Raw genomic sequence first — 6207 nt, forward strand, 5'->3', positions numbered from 1 at the left:
GGCAGATAGACGAGGAGGGGTAGAGGGAGACGTGAGGAGAGAGAGGCAGACAGACGAGGAGGGGTAGAGGGAGACGAGGGAGAGAGAGGCAGACAGACGAGGAGGGGTAGAGGGAGACGTAGGAGAGAGAGGCAGACAGACGAGGAGGGGTAGAGGGAGACGTAGGAGAGAGAGGCAGACAGACGAGGAGGGGTAGAGGGAGACGAGGGAGAGAGAGGCAGACAGACAAGGAGGGGTAGAGGGAGACGAGAAAGAGAGGCAGACATGGTGTGATACATTATTAAACATTTGGTCCAGTGTATCTGGCTCCCGAGCAGCACAGCGGTCCAAGGCCCTGCATCTCAGTGCAAGAGGCGTCACTACAGTCCCTGGTTTGAATTCAGGCTGTATCACATCCGCCGCGATTGAAGTCCCATAGGGCGGCGCACAATTGGCCCAGCGCCGGGTTTACCCGGGGGTTTGGCCCAGCCGGGCTTGGCCCGGCGTCGTCCGGGTTTGGCCCTCGCGCGTCGGCCCGGGCTTGGCCCAGCTCCGGGGTTTGGCCCCAGCGCCCAGGTCCGGGCTTGGCCCAGCTGCCGTCGGGTTTGGCCCGGGTAGGCCGTCACTGTAAATAATAATTTGTTCTGTACTGACTTGCCTCGCTAAATAAAAAATATGACCTACCTTCAGTAAGAAATAATAATGATATACAATGGAACTCTGTGTGAAAGTGGGACAAAACACACACCAATGACTAAGCAATTTATTTCCCCAAAATGTTTTATTTAAAAACGTTTTTTTTTTGTTACAGCACTATTCCCTTTAGAAAGAAAACACTTAAATGGTTCTTCTCTCGTGATCGTAGGAGAGCTTAGAGGGCTGCGTTAGCATGTATACAGGGTTAATGCCTAAGGTATCTTTAGCTCAGTGGAGCAACAGAATACCCAAACAGCCAGTGATGGAGCGGCGAATACCTAAACAGATCAGTGATGCATGTACCCAAACAGCCTATCATGGGGTCTCAAACCTAAACAGCCACGGCTCTCTGGTTTAGGAATACCCAAACAGCCCATGATGTTTAGGAAACCTAAACAGCTATCAGTGATGGAGCAGACTCTCTGGTTTAGAATACCTAAACAGCCTATCAGTGATGGAGCAGACTCTCCTAAACAGCCTATCAGTGATGGAGCAGACCTCTGGTTTAGAATACCCAAACAGCCTATCAGTGATGGAGCAGACTTCTGGTTTAGAATACCTAAACAGCCTATCAGTGATGGAGCAGACTCTCTGGTTTAGAATACCCAAACAGCCTATCAGTGATGGAGCAGACTCTCTGGTTTAGAATACCCAAACAGCCTATCAGTGATGGAGCAGACTCTCTGGTTTAGAATGGGCTCCAAACAGCCTATCAGTGATGGAGCAGACTCTCTGGTTTAGAATACCTAAACAGCCTAATCAGTGATGGAGCAGACTCTCTGGTTTAACAATGGAGCAGACCTCTGGTTTAGAATAAACAGCCTATCAGTGATGGAGCAGACTCTCTGGTTTAGAATACCCAAACAGCCTATCAGTGATGGAGCAGACTCTGGTTTAGAATACCCAAACAGCCTATCAGTGATGGAGCAGACTCTGGTTTAGAATACCCAAACAGCCTATCAGTGATGGAGCAGAGACGGTGATCTTCTGAATACCCAAACAGCCTATCAGTGATGGAGAATAGAATACCCAAACAACAGCCTGGTTTAGAATATCAGCCTGTCGGGTGATGGAGCAGACTCTGGTTTAGAATACCCAAACAGCCTATCAGTGATGGAGCAGACTCTGGTTTAGAATACCCAAACAGCCTATCAGTGATGGAGCAGACTCTCTGGTTTAGAATACCAAACAGCCTATCAGTGATGGAGCAGACTCTCTGGTTTAGAATACCCAAACAGCCTATCAGTGATGGAGCAGACTCTCTGGTTTAGAATACCCAAACAGCCTCAAACAGCCTATCAGTGATGGAGCAGATGGAGATACCCAAACAGCCTATCAGTGATGGAGCAGACTCTGGTTTAGAATACCCAAACAGCCTATCAGTGATGGAGCAGACTCTCTGGTTTAGAATTAGAATACCCAAACAGCCTATCAGTGATGGAGCAGACTCTCTCTGGTTTAGAATACCCAAACAGCCTATCAGTGATGGAGCAGACTCTGGTTTAGAATACCCAAACAGCCTATCAGTGATGGAGCAGACTCTCTGGTTTAGAATACCCAAACAGCCTATCAGTGATGGAGCAGACTCTCTGGTTTAGAATACCCAAACAGCCTATCAGTGATCAGAAGTCTGGAGCAGACCCCTGGTTTAGAATACCCAAACAGCCTCTCAATCGGCAGAACCTCAGCGAACCAAACAGCGTTCCCAGATGGAGCAGGCCGTCTGGTTCCAGGTATGCTAGGATGGGAACTTTATCTGGTCTAGAATCCACAGCCCAGATCCGGAGCAGCTGATCCAAACAGCCTATCAGTGATGGAGCCTCCAGGTTTTCCAGCGTGCCGATGAAATCATAGTGGATCTGGACAGGGGTGACAGAGCCGAAACACCTGGGGAGGAGGAGAAGAAGTTAATTAAGTACAGTTGCTGAGAGCACACGCACACACAGACGCACACACACACATACACACACCCACATACACACGCAGACACACACACACACACACAAACCCACACACACACACACACACACCCACCCACACACCCACCTGGCGCCAGTGTTCGTTGAATGGCTGCTCCTGCTCCGTCTGGGGGTCGAGGAGATACCGGACGAACTCGAGAACGACGGCTGATCCCGCTCGAACGCCCGCAGCTGACTCCGGGGAACCCTGGAGGTCCCGCTCGTTCCATAACGACGTAGCATGACCGAGCCAAACTGGCGGTAGAAGTCTTCGTTGGGCTGCTGGAACTTGTTCCGGAAGGCGGGAGATGAGTCGGACGAAGGGGTCGCGGACAAACAGGAACTTGGTGTAACTCTGCAGTTTCACCCTCATCAGGTGACGGGGAGAGACGGCCGTACCTACGCCAGAACTATAGGAGGAGGAGGAGGAGGGAGGGGGAGGGAGGAGGAGGAGGAGGAGGAGGGAGGGGGAGGAGGAGGAGGAGGGAGGGGGAGGAGGAGGAGGAGGGAGGGGGAGGAGGGAGGAGGGAGGGGGATGGGATGAGGAGGAGGATGGGAAAGGGGAGGAGGAGGGAGGAGGAGGGATGGGATGAGGAGGAGGAGGAGGAGGGGGAGGAGGAGGGGAGGAGGAGGAGGGAGGGGGAGGGGGAGGGGGAGGAGGAGGATGGGGAGGGATGAGGAGGAGGAGGAGGAGGAGGGGAGGAGAAGGGATGAGGAGGGAGGGGATGAGGAGGAGGATGAGGGGGGATGAGGGAGGGGAGGAGGAGGAGGAGGGAGGGGATGAGGAGAAGGATAAAGACACAGTATACACACAGTATACAGACAGTATACACCAGTATACAGACAGTATACACACAGTATACACAAGTATACACAAGTATACACACAGTATACAGTATACACACAGTATACACACAGTATACAGACAGTATACAGACAGTATACACACAGTATACAAACATTATACAGACCTTGGAGAAGGTGAGGTGCAGGGAGGAGTTGTGTATGAGGTCAGGTGGCAGGGGCCTGGGGGTCGCGGTAAGGTCCATCCGGAGCCAGCAGACCTCAGAGAGAACCACCATTACACGCTTCCAGTTGGTACATGCTACCTAGAGAGAGGAGGAGGTGGAGGAGAGGAGGTGGAGGAGAGGAGGTGGAAGAGAAGAGAGGGAGGGGAGGAGGTGGAGGAGAGAAGGAGAGGGAGGGGGAGGAAAGGAGGTGGAGGAGAGAAGGAGAGGAGGGGAAAGGAGGTGAGGAGGGAGGAAAGGAGGAGGGAGGAGAGAAGGGGATGGGAGGCGAAAGGGGTAGGAGGAGGAGGATGGGAGGCGAAGGGGTAGGAGGAAGAGGATGGGAGGTGAAGGGGTAGGAGGAAGAGGATGGGAGGTGAAGGGGTAGGAGGAGGAAGAGGATGGGAGGTGAAGGGGTAGGAGGAGGAGGATGGGAGGTGAAGGGGTAGGGAGGAGGAGGATGGGAGGCGAAGGGGTAGGAGGAAGAGGATGGGAGGTGAAGGGGTAGGAGGAAGAGGATGGGGAGGTGAAGGGGTAAGAGGAAGAGGATGGGAGGCGAAGGGGTAGGAGGAGGGAGGGATGGGAGGTGAAGGGGTAGGAGGAAGAGGATGGGAGGTGAAGGGGTAGGAGGAAGAGGATGGGAGGTGAAGGGGTAGGAGGAGGAGGATGGGAGGCGAAGGGGGTAGAGAGAAAGAGAATGAGGAGGATGGGAGAGGCGAATGGGTAGGGAGGAGGAGGATGGGAGGCGAAGGGGTAGGAGGAGGAAGAGGATGGGAGGTGAGGGGAGGATAGGGAGGATGGGTAGGAAGAGGATGGGAGGCGAAGGGGTAGGGAGGAGGAAGAGGATGGGAGGTGAAGGGGTAGGAGGGGAGGGAGGGGATTGGAGGCGAAGGGGTAGGAGGAGGAAGAGGATGGGGAGGGGTAGGAGGAGGAGGATGGGAGGCGAAGGGGGTAGGAGGAGGAAGAGGATGGGAGGTGAAGGGGTAGGAGGAGGAAGAGGATGGGAGGTGAAGGGGTAGGAGGAGGAAGAGGATGGGAGGCGAAGGGATGGGAGGATGGGAAGAGGAGGATGGGAGGTGAAGGGGTAGGAGGAGGAAGAGGATGGGAGGTGAAGGGGTAGGAGGAGGGAAGAGGATGGGAGGTGAAGGGGTAGGAGGAGGAAGAGGATGGGAGGTGAAGGGGTAGGAGGAGGAAGAGGAGGGGAGGTGAAGGGGTAGGAGGAGGAAGAGGATGGGAGGAGAAGGGGTAGGAGGAGGAAGAGGATGGGAGGCGAAGGGGTAGGAGGAGGAAGAGGATGGGAGGTGAAGGGGTAGGAGGAGGAAGAGGATGGGAGGCGAAGGGGTAGGAGGAGGAGGGGAGGATGGGAGGTGAAGGGGTAGGAGGAGGAAGAGGATGGGAGGCGAAGGGGTAGGAGGAGGAAGAGGATGGGAGGTGAATGGGTAGGAGGAAGGAAGATGGGAGGGGGAGGCGAAGGGGTAGGAGGAGGACGAGGATGGGAGGCGAAGGGGTAGGAGGAGGAAGAGGATGGGAGGTGAAGGGGTAGGAGAGGAAGAGGATGGGAGGCGAAGGGGTAGGAGGAGGAAGAGGATGGGAGGTGAAGGGGTAGGAGGAGGAGGATGGGAGGCGAGGAGGATGGGAGGCGAAGGGGTAGGAGGAGGAGGATGGGAGGCGAAGGGGTAGGAGGAGGAGGATGGGAGGCGAAGGGGTAGGAGGATGAAGAGGATGGGAGGCGAGGAGGATGGGAGGCGAAGGGGTAGGAGGAGGAGGAGGATGGGAGGCGAAGGGGTAGGAGGAGGAAGAGGATGGGAGGCGAAGGGGTGGAGGATCAAATATTTTTTTATATCAACAGTTGTCACATAGTGCTTTACAGACAGACAGCCTCACACTCCAAACAGCAACCAATGCAGATGAGGAAGCACAGTGTCTAGGAAAAACTCCCTAGAAGGCAGGAACCTAGGAAGAAACCTAGAGGGGAACCCGGCTCTGAGGGGCGGACAGTCCTCTTCCCCTCCCTACCTTGGGAACATAGCAGTAGATGATCTCATGTCTGTCGCCTACGATCAGGTGGTTTAACTCCCGGTTGGGAATCTGGTCAAACGTCCGGAATTTTCCTGGGAATTCTAATGTTCCATTCCCAGAACACATATGACTAATCCGCCTCCTCCTCTCCTCCTGTCTCCTCCTCCTCCTCTTTTCATCTTCCTCCGCCTGCCTCACTCTCTCCTCTTCTCGCTTCCCTTCCTCTCCTCTCCACCTCTCCTCCAGCTCTGAGGAGTCTGTTACTTGGGGGAGGGGGTGTTCCTCCCCTGGGGGTTTGGGGTCACCCTCCTCCCTCTCCAGGCCAGTCAGGCTCTGTGGTTCTGGGGGTTTGTGGGTCGCTTGCTCCTCTGTGTCCCTGGGTGGGGGTTTGGTGGGTGTGGAGGAGCTGGGTGAGGTGGGGTGGGGGTGAGGGTCATGGGGGTAAAGGTCATGAGGGTCGTGGGGGTAGAGATTGAGCGCTCCCACGTCGTCCCAATAGAGGATGATGAGCAGGACCATTAACACAGACCCCAGCAGGAACGCCAGAC

The 6207-nt window shown here is 54.9% G+C and overlaps 1 pseudogene; it reads right to left on the minus strand.

Moving 5' to 3' along the window:
* Positions 1 to 2359: 2359 nt before the first annotated feature.
* Positions 2360 to 5817, minus strand: LOC127923800 (carbohydrate sulfotransferase 12-like; annotated as a pseudogene).
* Positions 5818 to 6207: the final 390 nt, after the last annotated feature.

This window comes from Oncorhynchus keta, unplaced genomic scaffold (genome assembly GCF_023373465.1).
Source record: "Oncorhynchus keta strain PuntledgeMale-10-30-2019 unplaced genomic scaffold, Oket_V2 Un_contig_325_pilon_pilon, whole genome shotgun sequence".
Lineage (NCBI taxonomy): Eukaryota > Metazoa > Chordata > Actinopteri > Salmoniformes > Salmonidae > Oncorhynchus > Oncorhynchus keta.